A 15,395-nucleotide genomic window follows, 5' to 3' on the forward strand; every position below is an offset into this window, starting at 1 on the left:
CAGTGAGTGGGAGGAGGGGCACTGGAATGACCACAGAGGATCTACCGTGATCATTCCTGGATTTCTCAGGGCTTTGGGGCAGTTATTTCACATCTGTTCCCACCAGACTTGGAGAATCGTCATAGACACCGTCTCTAGGGTGAGGGCCTCAACTCAGCCCACAGCCCCTCCGTGGGCCAGCCACATGAGCAGTTGCTGCATGCTCACAAGGCTAGTGCTGTGTGTATCCAGTATGTGTGTATGTGTGTGTGTATGTATGTGCAAACACTTGTGTGCACATGTGTAGTGTGTGCATGTGTGTGCAGATGTGTTTACAAGGAGTTTGTATGCAGATGTGTAGTGTGTGCATGTGTGCAAACACTTGTGTTCCTGAGGAGTGTGTGTTCCTGTGTGTGCATGTGCATAGTGTGTGTGCAGATGCATCATGTGTGTACTTGTTTTTGTAAGCCTATATGAGTATATGTGTACTGTGTGTGCGTGTGTGTACACATGAATAGTGTGTGCATATGTGTGTAGTGTGCGTGCATGTGGTGTGTATGCAGTGTGTGCATGTGTGTAGCGCATGTGGCATGTGTGTGTGGTGTGCACATGTATGTGCATGCCCACACAAGTGTGTTTATGCAGTTGGATGTTTAAGATCTGTGTTGTTTTTCTTCATAAGATATTCAGTATAATGATGAGTTTATCATCCAGTTTAGATTCTTTTGTGGTCCGAGGAATAGCTTATATTTATTAGCTAAAAACAAGGATGTCTCTAAGAGGTACACTTGTGAAAATCAACAGCATTTTACTAAAACGTCTGGGTCCTCCCATGGCCATGTTGTTTTTCCCTGGGCAGAGCGAAGGTGTTCTCCTAAGCCAGCGCGTGGCAAGCTCCTCTCTAAGACCCTGCTTCTCCACACCTCTGGATAGCAGTTTCAGATGAGAATTTTAACAGAGAGAAGTTGTTTGGAATTCCTGTGACAGTATACATTTCCAGAATAACGACGATAATCTGATAAAATTCTCACTATTGCTTTTACAAATTACCATTTAAAAAATGCATATCTCCCTTCACAACTGTGAAGCAAGCCCCATTTTCCTAGGACTGGCGGCAGAAGAACGGAAGCTTGGGCCTGCTGCAGCCCACACAGCCTTGTCCTTTACCCACGATCTCCAGTAGACAGACATCAAATCACCAGACCCATTCCTCTGCCGGCAGCTGTAACGGAAGTTCAAAGAGTGCCCTAGCGCTTCCTGGGGGTGCAAGTCCTTCGCAGGCAGCAGACAGTGTCGAAAGCGCGGCTGCTCCTTAGGGTTTCCTCTGAAGCCTATTGTGGAGCCTCTGACGGGGGTGTGGGAAGACGATGTGCCCTGGCGTGGTGCCAGCCGGCCCTGAGCCCAAACCTGCCCAGTCGCCAGGAACAGGACCACCCCATGGAACCCAAGGCCACTTTGTTAGGTCCCCTCGGGCAGAAGCTGGGTGAGCTGTTCCCAGCGCATCCAGCCCGTCTCAGTGCCTGGTACTGGTGGGTGCTCTACAGGCATCACTGAATGGTGGACGGAAGGAAGCCAAGAAGAAAGATGGGTAGAGAGGGTGGAGGTGGACATTCCTGGGTGGTGCCGGGACCCTGGCACACCGAGTATGTTGCACACCTGCCTTTGTTGCTCCATGGAAGCTGGAGCTCACTGTTGGGGCCCTGGTTTGCAGCCCACTCTCTCCAGCTTCACCACGGGGGTGAACCAGGGGCGCCACCAGTGCAGCCCCAGCCTGAGTCCTGAGGCAGGAGCACGAGGCCTGGGGAGAGAACGCCTCAGAAATTTAGAATTTCTGTGACACCAGTTTCTGGAATAACTATGATAATCTGAGATATAAGTACTTCCCTTATATTTCTATAACTCAGAAATCTGAAATGTATATCAAACTTTAATAAGCTGCCCTGTGGAAGCATGCACTGAAGCACCCACAGACTCAGCATTTTTCTGACTGAGAATTCAGCTTCTGGATACAGCACACAGCCCCCTCCACCCCACCCAGAGTCACTGTCCACAAGGGAGGCCCAAGAGCTGAGCGAGGGCAGAGACTGAAATATTAGGGACGGGTGGCTTCAGGTTGAGAGTTTACTGTGACTAGGGAGAGGGAAAGCTGCTGTCCTCCGTCCCCTCCCTCAGAACAGGCTGGTCCCCAGGGAAGGCATCACCACTGGGTAGGGATCCCTCCCTGCCCCTTTATGCCCTGTCTTGCTTCTGTGCAGCCTTGATTGCTACCAGAAATTATCCTGTTATCTGCACATGTGTCATCTGCCCCCATCCTCACCAGAACATAAGCGTTGGGAGGCCACGCTCCAACCTGTCCCATGCATGGACCTGGAATGGTCTCTGACCATGGTAGACCCTTCATGAATGTTTGCTACGTGTATAAAGAAACAATTATCTCCTATTTCTAAGGGGAGAAACTCAAAGCCAAACGACCTGGTGCCATTGCTATGTTATCTCAAAATCAACTGCAGCTCTAGCAAGCCAGGCTGGAGGCTCCTGTCGGTGGCCGAGAGGAGCCAAGTGGGTGTGCCTGGTGTCTGCAGGGTGGACAAGGGCCCAGCGGACGGCGCTGGGCCAGCAGATGAAGGAACGCACGGGGCTGGCTTTGGCAGTTTCCTCCCTCCTCACCCTCCCCTGCCCCTCGTTCCCTGTGTCTCACCTCCCTGTCTCTCGGTCCAGGTCCCTTTGTGTTGATGCTGTTTGCTGACTTACTTAGCGGCCATTCTCAGAGCAGCAGGTGCAAGGCTGTTGTGTAACCCTACAGAAGCCACACAAGCATCGCGGGGAAACTGCATCTTGGGTTATATGCTTGGAGGGGTTTAGCAAAGAGAGGCAGCGTGTTGGGGAGGGCAGTTTGGGGAAGTTTGCAAGGGACGCGGGTGAGCTGGGCTTGCACGATCTGCAGATGCCCAGGTGGGGCGACAGCCCCAGGGCAGAGTCACCCGGCCTTTCTGACGACCTTCGGGGCTGGGGCGCTGGGGGTTTCAGCTCCGTGGGAGCTGCAGTGAATTAGAATCTCACTGTAAAGTCGTGACCATCACGATGAGGAGGCCTCCAGCAGCCCCAGGGGACGGCATGGCTAGGAGCGAACCCACGCTTGTCTCAGGAACAGATTTTCACCAACTGCAGCATGGCAGGTAGAAACGGTCCCCTGCACACAGCTCACCAGGAAGTCCAGATGCCTGGGCCTTCGTTTTCTTCTCTGAATAAAGGAGAGAGAGTAAATCAAGTAACCATGAGTCTCTCAAAATTAAAATAATAATCTAAGCTTCCAAGGACCGTGTTTCTCTTGGCTCTGTGTTGCTTGCGGACATCTGAAAGAAGACCCTGGTGACCAGCTTGAGCCAGCGTCAGGCATGTCCTCACACGTCCTCGCCAAGGGGCTCAGCGCTCCTCTCTCTGTCTTCTCATCAGGGTCCCCAGGCCCCCCATGAGACAATCAAAACCTGGCCAGGTGCCCAGCCCTCACAGGGGCTGCAGGGAGGCCCAGGCTGACCTTGAGTCACAACCCAACGGACCCCAGAGAGGCCCCCCCGTTGGACGTGACACCGGCCACTGTGACTTGCTGGCCTGGAAGCGGAACCAGGGCCAGGCAGGAGGCAGCCATGAGCAAATGGTGGGGCCTGGTTTCATGCTTTTCTGTGGCTTCCAGAAGAAAGGCAGGCACACAAGGAAAGTCTCTATGCCCAACCCCATTCACAGAAGGGCCAGGAAGAAGCATCTCATTTAAAATGTAGAAATCCATGCTCAAATAGCTCCAAATTCAAATTCTTTTCTTTGAGCCTGACTGACTTCCACACCCATGGAGGCTTCTTGTGCAGAATGAAACAGGAACCCTGGGAGGCTGAGTCTCTAGTGACATTCAGCCAAGTGTCAGAAACACACTTTTATCTGCCAAAGCTGCAAAAGAAAAGGCCATGATTAGATTATTTTCATTTTGTTTAACATCTGTGTCGTTCTTGTGTAGAATCTTGGCTTATCAGGCTCCTCCCAGTGCCTTCAGAGTAACAGAATTCTGAAATGTTTTGAAGACATTCCTTAGAGACACACAATAACCTTAACAGCCTAGCACATGCAAGTGGTGATGGTAACGCAGCCTCACGTCGGCAGAATGCAAGTAATCACAGGCCCTGCCCCAGCGAGGAGGATTTGTGTGCACTTACAAAGCACTGATGAGGCCCCCTTGCTCCTTGATGATGCACCCAGAAGTGCTTTTTCCCCTAAGGGTTCCACGGAGGCCAGAGGATGCTCCAGGCAGGGGATCATGCCCGTTTGCTCTCAGCCCCTCAGACACCTGCTGCCAGAGTGCTCCAGGCTGGACACGTCTTTCCTGCCTCTCATCTCCCCATACACGAACAAGGGCAGAGCTCAGGTCAGTCACAGAGGGGCAGGTGAAAGCCTGTCAGCTGGTGGTTTCCCAGGATGGAGGCTGACTTCAGACTGGCTGACCTATCTGCAGTGCGAGTGAAGGAGGGGCCATGCTGGGGGAGTCGTGCTTCCTCCGTGGCTGTGCCCTCCAGCGCCACCTCGTCTGCTCTCCCCACGGGAAGCAAGATGCTGGCTGCTCTGCAGAACGTGGGCAGAGAGTCAGCAGAGTCGCCGTACACGCTGACCAGAATTCCAGCCCGCAGCGGAGCAGCACTGGTGGATAGAGTGGTTAGTGCCATGTGAGGTACAGCCTGGGAAAGCCACCCTTTCTCCACATTTCCACAGGCCAACTACTAAGTCATGGGTGTGACAGCAAATGATTGTCACAGTCCAGAACTTGTCAGCTCCAGATATCGGTCTCTTGCTCGTGTCAGGACTGGAGAAAACCCAAGACTGACCACTTACTGTCATCTATGGAGGGGGAGGAGCAATGGGTGGAGGGGCGGAGCAAAGCCTGACCACTTACTGTCATCTATGGAGGGGGAGGAGCAATGGGCGGAGGGGGGGAGCAAAGCCCAAGGCTGACCACTTACTGTCATCTGTGGAGGGGGAGGAGCAATGGGTGGAGGGGCGGAGCAAAGCTCGACCAATTACTGTCATCTATGGAGGGGAAGGAGCAATGGGCGGAGGGGCGGAGCAAAGCCCAAGACTGACCACTTACTGTCATCTATGGAGGGGGAGGAGCAATGGGTGGAGGGGCGGAGCAAAGCCCAAGGCTGACCAATTACTGTCATCTATGGAGTGGGAGGAGCAATGGGTGGAGGGGCAGAGCAAAGCCCAAGGCTGACCACTTACTGTCATCTGTGGAGGGGGAGGAGCAATGGGTGGAGGGGCGGAGCAAAGCCCAAGGCTGACCAATTACTGTCATCTATGGTGTGGGAGGAGCAATGGGTGGAGGGGCGGAGCAAAGCCCATGGCTGACCACTTACTGTCATCTATGGAGTGGGAGGAGCAATGGACGGAGGGGCGGAGCAAAGCCCGACCAATTACTGTCATCTATGGAGGGGGAGGAGCAATGGGTGGAGGGGTGGAGCAAAGCCCAAGACTGACCACTTACTGTCATCTATGGAGTGGGAGGAGCAATGGGTGGAGGGGCGGAGCAAAGCCCAAGGCTGACCAATTACTGTCATCTATGGAGGTGGAGGAACAATGGGCGGAGGGGCAGAGCAAAGCCCAAGGCTGACCAATTAGTGTCATCTACAGAGTGGGAGGAGCAATGGGTGGAGGGGCGGAGCAAAGCCCGACTGACCACTTACTGTCATCTACGGAGGGGGAGGAGCAATGGGTGGAGGGGCGGAGCCAAAATCCCGGCAGGTGGGCCCTGCCGCTAGGTGAGCTCAGTTTAGCGTCAGGAGATGGACTTGTGCCTTTTCATAAGGTGAGGTGAGGGCCCCGTGGCAGTGAGTCCGAAGAGTGAGAGGAACAGACGGGGAGAAACTCAGTGGGGCAGGAGGAAGGGAGAGACAGCCTTGGGGAAAGGACTAGAGGAGGCTGGACTGGGGAAGAGAAACATGACCAGAAAGACAGGTGGTCCCTACGAGGCTGTGTCTCCGTTTTATTTTATTGTGTATATTAGAGAACAGGTGATCCATTAAAAGGAAAGAAATCACTAGAGGAGAGAGTGGTGCAGACAGCTGCCGCAGAGAGAGAAAAGACAGAGAAACCCTTACTTCTGTTTGTGGCGTTAATTTATAAAGCAGCCGGTGCATCTGCGTGTCCATCTCTTACGACAAACCAGAAGTTAATTCCATTAGAAATCTGGGAACGTCAGACCTCATAGCCTTGGCTTTGCAGGTGTGGGCAAACTTCTACATAACGTGTTTACAGACCGTGTTTCTATTCTTTGATTACGGGTCTGTGCAGGGACTGAGATTCAAGTTTAAAGTCAAGTTGGTCTGATAGACGTTGAGCTGTGCCCTTTATCCTCCAACAGATGTCAGAAGGCGATGAGAGGGAGAAAACGACTAAGATAGAAAGGCAATCAATGAAAGCATGGAGGAGAATTTCTCTCCTTTGTGGGAGGCAGTCCTGATCGCACAGGTTGGCTCCGCTCTCGGAATGGGATCAAGTGGCCACGGTCACCACGGTGCTTCTCATGTCTCAAATTCTACCATACAATCTTCCGGGACTGTAATCTTCAGTCGCTTTGGCTAACACAGCAACCTCTAAGTCAGTCAGTCAATCCGAGGCTCGTGAAGCCCCTCCTTGTGCATGTCCCGTTATTAAAATGTGTAAGTCTCAGTCTCGGTGCTCAAGGAGCTAACGATTCCCCCAAGGGGCTGGCTCCAGTTTGAGTGGGTGACCAACGCGGGTGAGCCCGTGTGGAGAGAGAGGCGTCCAGGCCGGGGTGGGCAGAAAGTAGCAGGTGCGCCAGGGCCCAGGGAAAAGGTAGGACCTGAGTCAGGCATGGAGAGGAATTCTGAGGAGGAAGGCATAGGACGGATGCTGATGAGGGAGGGTAGGAAATGCATCACCACAGCAGAAACCTACACGCGTGTTTATGAGGTTGGTACAAAAGTCGTGGGGTTTTTGCATTTTTTAATATATAATGGACTCTGTATAATACAGCCTGTAACAATCAGGCAACTTCAGACCGTGTGGGTCACTTCATGCGTGGCATTAAGCGGGTGGTGACAGGCGCTGCTGGGATGTGTGTGGCCACCTTCCCTCTGCCCATGGCCCTGGCAAGTCATTCTTCCCTGTCCCGTGCCGGGACAGCCTGGTTCTGTCACTGAGGATGGGCAGCCGTGGGAGTTTGAAGGAGCTGGTCCACCTGGTGGATGGCGTGGGAGCTCCCAAGACATGTGGAGGGGAGTTCACAGCCGCAGGAGGAGGCCCCGGAATTCAGGATGAGCCTGCGGGGCCGGCAGATGTGGGGTGAGCGTCTGGGGTCCAGTGGACGCCTGTGTCCATGCAGAAGCGAGCCCAGGGTCAAGCAGGGGTGTGGGAAGCAGGGCAGCCAGGCGGGTGCACACAGAGGGCAGGAGCAGGAGGCGCAGCTGTGCTGGGTGAAGACCCAGGAGGGCCACAACCCATCAGTACACGGACAGGAGGGTCTGGCAGGCTTCGCTGGCGACACTTAGCAACCTGGAGCTGGGTCCCGTGGGCTGGAGCTGTGGAAGCTGGCATCCCAGGGCATGTCTGCTGTCTCATGGCCAGTTAACATGTGTCAGTCCCGTGTCAGTGTGATGGCACTCTTGACACTCACCGTGGCGTCCCCACTCCTCACAAAGCCAGTGGGGACTCCCGAGCAAGCTGTTCCGTGGCCTCCACTCATAAGCTGAGACTCCAAGCCACGCCCTGCACTCCCAGAGGTCTGCTTTTCCCTTGGAGGCACTCTCTCTGCCATCCCTTCGCTGGGATCTGGGCATCATTTCCATACAGGGCACTCAACACCCCACCAGCGCCAAGGGCAGACCTCAGCCCCTGACAGCTGTCCCAGATAGCTCCACCCTCAGCACTGCGACCAGCATTGGGATTGCACCCCACATGGATATTCAGATTGTAACCCACATGGATAGAGGACAGATTTCACCCCACATCGCCTGTCTGTCCCCCAGGTGTCCCTGGAAAGGGGTATTTTCCCTTAAAGGAGCATAAAGACGGCGACTTAGGCCTCAGGCTCCCCCCAGGGCTGGGCTCAGTGCCCGAGCTGACCGCAGCCTCTGCTCCCCACCACCCTCCTTTCTGCACCATAGAAAACAGGCTGGAAAACGTGTGCTCTCAGGACTCATCAGTAATTCTAAATAACTCGTGGAGGTGTTTTGCCAGTTCTGAACAGATGAGATAACTTCACATTTTCTCAGAGAGTTAAAAGTAAAATCTTTAGCTAACACAACAGTGGAAGAAGAACGTGTTGGAATGCCTTCTACGTATATATTTTTAAATTTATTTTTATTGAGCTATACCAGTGGTTTTCATCATTCACCTGCTTAAATAAATGCAGCATAACGTCATCTGTAATTTAACCTTTCAGTTTTTTTAATTCCAAGTCAAGAAAAATCTCAAGCACCCACAAAAGCTATCTTCTCTTTCTAGTTTACTTCCTTTCAAGTACTTTTTTACCTTTAAAGACTCTGAAGATAAAATTAGAAGTCATTTTGTTCCTGCATATTGGTAATGAATAATTATGCTGTCATGTGGTACATAACTATTAATTACATGACTGCCTTTTTATTTCAAAGACTTATTCAATAATTTTTTAATAAAGAGTTACATATGTCAGTCTCTTAAAAACATATCAATCAATGTTATTTTCGGAGGTGGGGAATTGTCATAACCTCGTGAAGAGCCGCTCGGTCTGTGATTATAGACTTCAAGATGTGTGTGTTCTGCTGTGCAGGAAATGACAGCAGCATCTGGGGCACACTACCCCGGGAGATGAGGCAGGATGGTGTGCTCACTGGAGCCCACAGTTCCATCGGACAGTATGGGTAGCACCCCAGATCATCTAGACGGGGCAGGACAGTACGCTCACTGGAGCCCATAGTTCCATCGGAAAATACGGGGAGCGCCCTAGATCATCTTTAGTGGTTTAAAATTGAGGCAGTCTGGATTCTCACTCTTTCTTTCCTTTTTTTTTTTTTTTTTTTTTTTTTTTCCAAGTCAGGATTTCATTCTGTCACCCAGGCAAGAGTGTAGTGATGCCTTCAAGGCCTACTGAGGTCTCAGCCTCCTGGACTCAGGTGATCCCCCGACCTCAGCCTCCCAAACAGCTGGGAATACAGGCGCGTGCCACCATGCCAAGCTAATTTTTTATGTTTTTAGTAGAGATCAGGTTTTGCTGTATTGCCCAGGCTGGTCTCAAACTCTTGGGCTTTAGTGATCAACCTGCCTCGGCCTCCCAAATCACAGGCATGAGCCACTGCACTGGCCTTGATTCTTATCCTGAATCCCTTTCACCAGCTGAGCTACCTTGAGCAAATCATTTCACCTTGCTGCACTCAGTGGCCTCATGCACAAAATGATGATGGTAATAGTGCCGAGGGAAGGGGCTCTTTGAGGATTCAATGCTGTGGGTCTCTAACAAGCTCTACAAACATTTGCTATTTTACTGTGATGCTCAACCCTCATACTGGGCATTCTTGAGCGTGAAGGCCCCTGGTCCTGTATGTGGGAGGGAGGTCTCCAATGTATTCAGGAAGGCAGAGAATCCATGCGTGTGCAGTCACACCAATGACAGAGAAGGGGATGAGAGACAAGGAGGTCAGAGAAGTGATGGGCGCTGTGGACCAGGTCTGGGGAGGCCAGTGGCAGGCGGGTTGGGGCACTGCCAATGGAATTCTGGGGGTAGTGACAGCAATCCTGTGGGCTGTATGAAATCTAGTTTAATAACACTTTCCCAAATCAACAGTGTATATTCTTACTCAAATGTAATAAAGTAAGCCGTTCAGGCTGCACAGTAGAAAGGACTCAGCTGCAATTCACGTGCTTGCTACAGTGTGACTGGCATATTTCCGGACCACAGACTCTACCCGTGTCCGGGGCACAATTCAGTCATTTTCACAAACCTAATGTTGAGCTGCCGTCGTTACCTGGGATGCCCCTCATGCCCTCTTGCGAACATGGGTCTCATGGGTGTGTGTGCTCTGTTGTTGCAGTAGGAGGCCTATTTTTCATTTGTTTAACGAGATTTTTGTGACAATCCAATCCCACCCCTAGGCCTGGGCAACCACTCGTGGGCTTCCCGTCCCTAAACATTTGCCTCTTTCAGAGATTTTTATACATAGAACCATGCCATCTGTGGTGTCGTTAGCTCTTGTTTGTTGTGAACAAGGCCACAGGAGTATTCCCTTACACGCCTTTGCGTGGACGTGTTTTCATTCCTCGTGGGTGGGTGCCTAGGTGCTGAGTTACTCTGTCATATGGCAGATATAAACAAGCTGTCTTCCAACGTAGCTGCCCGTTCTAAATGCCCAGCAGCCATGCTGAGGTGTCTCCTGTTTCCAGGGTTCATCCAACACTTGGAATTTTCCGTCTTTAATTAGAGCTATTCTAGTGGGTGTGCAGCTATGGCTCATTGTGGTTTCATTTGCATTTCCCAAATACTAACGGTGGTACACGTCTTTTGCATTTTTATTTGTCTTCTATATAACCTCTTTAGTGGCATGACTATTCAAAATTTTACTCCTTTTATTGGATGCTTGTCATTACTGGGTTGTAGAATTCTTTCTTTATATATTATAGATAAAAGTTCTTTATCAGATATGTAACTTGTAAATATTTTCAACTCGCGTTAAGGCTTATTTTTTCCTTTCTTTAATGATATGTTTTGAAGTGCAAAAGGTTTAATATTTGAAGTTCAATTTTTTAATATTTCCTTTAATGATTTGTGCTTTTTATGTTGTGTCTTAAGAATTATTTCCCAAATTCAAGCTAATAAAGATTTTCTCCTTTTTTCTTCTAGGAGTTTTAAAATTTTAGCTATGACCTTTAAGTCTATGGTTTATTTTGAGTTAATTTTTGTGTATGGTGTAAGAGAATGGTCTATATTCATTTCTTAGAATGTGAGTATGCAATCACACCAGAACCATTTCTTAAAAAGAGTATCCTTTCTCCATTGAAATAGCTTAGTACCTTTGTAGGAATTAGTTGCCCATAGATGTAAGCATTAATTCGTGAACCCGCAACTCTGTTCAATTTATCTAGATTACTTTACCTTGGTTGTAAAATTTGAAATCAGCTAGTATAAGTTTTCCAACTTTTTTCTTTTTTCTTTTTTGTAAAATTATTTTTACTATTATATTCTTTGTATTTTTATACATATTTTAGAAGCGGCTTTCTTAAAAAAAAAAAAAATCCAGGGATTCGAGATTTGGAAGACATTGCATTGAATCCGTAGATAATTTGGGAAGAATTGCTATCTTGACATTACTGAGTCTCTTAATCCGTAAACATGGAACTTCTCTTTACTTAGGTCTCCTTTCACTTCTTTCAGTAATATTTTGCAGTTGTCAGCACAGACGTCTTGCATTTCGTTGTTGTTGTTGTTGTTAAGCTTATTTCTAACATGGTGAAAACTCATCTCTGTAAATATTACAAAGACTAGCTGGATGTACTGTCATGTGTCTGTGGTCCCAGTGATTCCAGAGGCTGAGGCAGGAAAACCACTTGAGCCTGGGAGGTCGAGGCTGCAATGAGCTGTGATCATGCCACTGCCCTCCAGCCCAGGTGACAGAGTGAGACCCTGTCTCAAAAAAAAAAAAAAAAAAAGAAAGAAAAAGAAAGGAAAAGAAACTATTCCGACATTTATTTTTGAGGCTCTTGTAAATGTAACAATGTTCTTGTTTTTCTTTTTAGATTGTCAGTAGTATATAAAGAGACAATTGATATGTTTATACTAATCATGTGTCCTGTAATCTTGCTAAAATCACCTCTAGTCTCACATATTTTTTGTTGATGCTATCCAGTTTTCTAAATAGATCTTCATATCATCTGCAAATGAACACATGTTAATATTTCCTATGCTGGATGCCTTTATTGATCGGTATGTTCGTTTATTTTGTGTGTTTTGTTCTCACCTTTGCAAGGACCAACAGTAAACTGTTGGATTCAAGTGTGAAAGTAACCATCCTTGCCTTGATCCACAGGAAGGCGCGGCCGCTCGTGAGTGAGGATGGTGCTGGCACGAGTGATTCACAGATGCCTTTCATAGGTTGCAGACGTTCTGTTCTACTCAGAGCTGTTGAGAGATTTTGTCATGAATGAGTAGTGGATTTTTTTTAAAATAAAACTGGACTCCAAAAATAGGATCTTCAATAAGAAAAGCTCATAAGCATGCCTGCCATTCTAATTTTTTTTTTTTTTTTTTTTTTTTGAGACGGAGTTTCGCTCGTGTTACCCAGGCTGGAGTGCAATGGCGCGATCTCGGCTCACCGCAACCTCCGCCTCCTGGGTTCAGGCAATTCACCAAGTAGTTGGGATTACAGGCACGTGCCACCATGCCCAGCTGATTTTTGTATTTTTAGTAGAGACAGGGTTTCACCATGTTGACCAGGATGGTCTCGATCTCTTGACCTCGTGATCCACCTGCCTTGGCCTCCCAAAGTGCTGGGATTACAGGTGTGAGCCACCGCGCCCGGCCCCCTTCTAATTTACAGAGCAGTTCTGTGACTCACCTAAAGGCACTGTGTTAAAAGGCTGGAACTTAGGTACACCTGTTCAGGCAGGCAACAGGTGGCACACTCAGAGTGAGAAGTAAGAAATTTAATAAAGGAAGTCCTCTTAAAGGTGCAGAGGATGTCAGAGAAACTAAAGAGCATGTTGAAGCTCCCAGGGAGACGTGACTTGAGGAGCAGAAAAGTGGGAGCAATTCACTGAACTCAGGGAAATCTGTAGTGGGAGGAGCACAGTTGTCCAGAAAAGTTTTGGGTGTAGGAGGAGGAACACAGCCACTGACAAACAGACTGCAGGGAAAGCTGCCCCTAGACCCTCCCTCCCTATGGCTGAAACCGACGGTCAGCTCCCAGGATGCAGGGCACAGCAGGATTGTGCAGAGTGCGTCTGGACGGGCACACAGACATCCAGCACAACTTGCTGGTTTTGATCCTCATTTTTCTTTTCTTTCTGGATGAAACATTCAAGTTCTCAACAGCAGAGAAATACAAAGTTCTCCTAGCAGCAGTAGTGTTGAATGATTATTTCAATTCAGTTACTCTCCCACTGGGATCCTCTATAGAAATGTCAGCCATCATCAATGCCCTTCCTATGTGGTGGCAAGAAAAATGGGAGAAAAAGTGTAATAAATCAACATAAAACAGAGCTGCCATATTCTTCACTTCTAAAGGATGGTACAAAGCCTCCATGTAGAATCCCAGCCTCCCTCTGCCACCAACTTTGTAAAATGGGCATCGCCCTTTGCCAGCTCCTCTGCTGGTTTGATGGGTGGCGTGATCTGAACCTGCATTCCAGTAGGATCCAATTTCCAGTGGCTTTCTCCTTGTTTGGGGGTCAGTTTCCCATCGACAAATACGGTGAGCATCAGAGGGCTGGTGAATTCAGCAAGTTTACTACACAGCGTTGCTGTCCCCTTGGGTAGGAGCACCCACTTTCCAAAGGGAGGGACTGTGGCATTCAGGACACCAGCCCCTGCCCTGCCAAGTGGTGTCGGCACTGGAGAGGAGAAAGTATCCTGAGAACAGCCTCTGCCTCCTACGTACAGAAGCAGGGCCATGTTCTCCAGCAGAGGAGCACCTCCTTTGTCACTGCATCTATGAATCCAGCACACCCAAGTCCTGGGGATGGAAGAAACACATCCTTCCAGTGAGGATCTCGGTGGGAGGAGCCCAATTCCCATCCAGCCTGTGCGCTCTGTGCCTTCTGACTGAGGGAAATGGTGTGCGTCAGGCCTGGTGTAAGGCACGCTCACCCGGGTGGACAGTGGCCCACCCAGACAGCTGTGCACCCTGACACGTCTGTCCCACCATGCATCCCGGGCCTCTGGGTGGCGGCAACTGGCGATGGCAGTGAGTCCTGGGGTGCATCCAGGGCTGTGCTGCCTCCCCAGCATGGGCTGGAAGGGGTGCCCAGCTTCTCTGGGAAGGGGCAGGTGCGCTTGGATCTGGGAGGCTGCTGTGAGCACAGTGGGGCGGAGTGGGAAGGCAAGGCCCTGGGTGTTGGGTCCAAGGTGGGGCAGGCAGTGGAGAGGGAGCCTGGAGGCAGACAGAACAGGAAGCAGTGTACCTGCTTACCATTCTAGAACTTTCCTTCATACCCTGTTTTCACTATTGTAATTTTTGTCATTATTTTCTAATAGCAAAAAAAAAAAATTTTTTTTAAATGAGGTCTCAGGAAGAAGTACCTTTGTTTGCTGTTTTTTACCAAAACCCAACACATGCACTTCTCAGTGAACTGAGGTATACCCAGGGCTCATGAGCTCCTCCCCACCAAAGAAACAGCCATAAGCCCCTGAGACCAGTTTATTTTTCTAAACCCAAAACAAAAAGGGTATTTTTTCAAAATTCTTACTAAGTCCTGAAACAGACACATCCCCTCTCTGCTAACACACGTTGAGGGAACCTATTTTTCTGTATCACAGATGGGAGCTATCAACAAAATCTGCTTTCTATTTCCCTCATTATAAACCCTGAGAGCAACATCTCCCATGTTTTATGATCTTTCAGAAATTGATCCGTAATTTAGAAAAGAAAAATCATTGCTTTTTCTGTATTTTGTGAAATTCAAACTAAAACCCGGGCTGATTTAGCCAAATGTGTTCACTTTGCCTTGTTTAAAAGTCCCAATGAGAAATCAATGGTTTAAGGAGAAAACAATGTCTATTTTGCTTTTTAAAGCTGTAATAAACATTGTTTTGATGTTCTGTTAATGTGATCAGCTTTTTAGACTTTTGTATTTAAACAATAGATTTACCTTTTACCATGTTAAGTTGATGACTTCCATACAAAAATATACACTTTTCCTTTGGGAAAATGGAAATGCCGTATTCTCTCTAACAGCCTCGGTGGCTTTTGGGCCCGAATTAACGTAACTGTGTGTTGTATCGATGATGGACATTTAGACTTCAAGGTATAATTTCCAGTAAAGAAAAGCCATTTTATTTCCATCTGAATAAGCACTCTATCACACTAACCAAGTCAAACAAAGTTATTATCTGGCTTTTTGCCAAGGTATAAAAAAATGCAAAGGTCATATTTTTAATAGCTTTGTACTCTATAGTAATCGCATTGGAAAGCCAGGAGAAATAGGCTCCTTGAATCTCCCCGAGCTCCCAAGCGCAGTTAACCACTGGCTGGCTGCTGTTGGGTGCAGAGCGGCGGGCTTGCAGCTGGCTGCCCGGCCTTATCTCCATCATTAGCTTTGTACATGAAGGTGCCGTGTTCTAATCGTAAAGTGGCAGAAACCGGCTAATAAGAAACGTGTCTATTCAACTCCCTTTTGAAGACTCTACCGAAAGATAACTCTCAGTCAAATCCCAGCTCGTGGGTGAACAC

The 15,395-nt window shown here is 48.8% G+C and overlaps 1 protein-coding gene across 1 annotated transcript in view; it reads left to right on the forward strand.

The window, feature by feature from the left end:
* The window catches only part of ADARB2 (adenosine deaminase RNA specific B2 (inactive)), a 452,434-nt gene that overhangs the window by 92,411 nt on the left and 344,628 nt on the right, over positions 1-15,395 (forward strand). The gene's annotated exons all lie outside the window — the stretch shown is intronic.

The sequence above is a fragment of the Saimiri boliviensis genome, chromosome 8 (genome assembly GCF_048565385.1).
Source record: "Saimiri boliviensis isolate mSaiBol1 chromosome 8, mSaiBol1.pri, whole genome shotgun sequence".
Lineage (NCBI taxonomy): Eukaryota > Metazoa > Chordata > Mammalia > Primates > Cebidae > Saimiri > Saimiri boliviensis.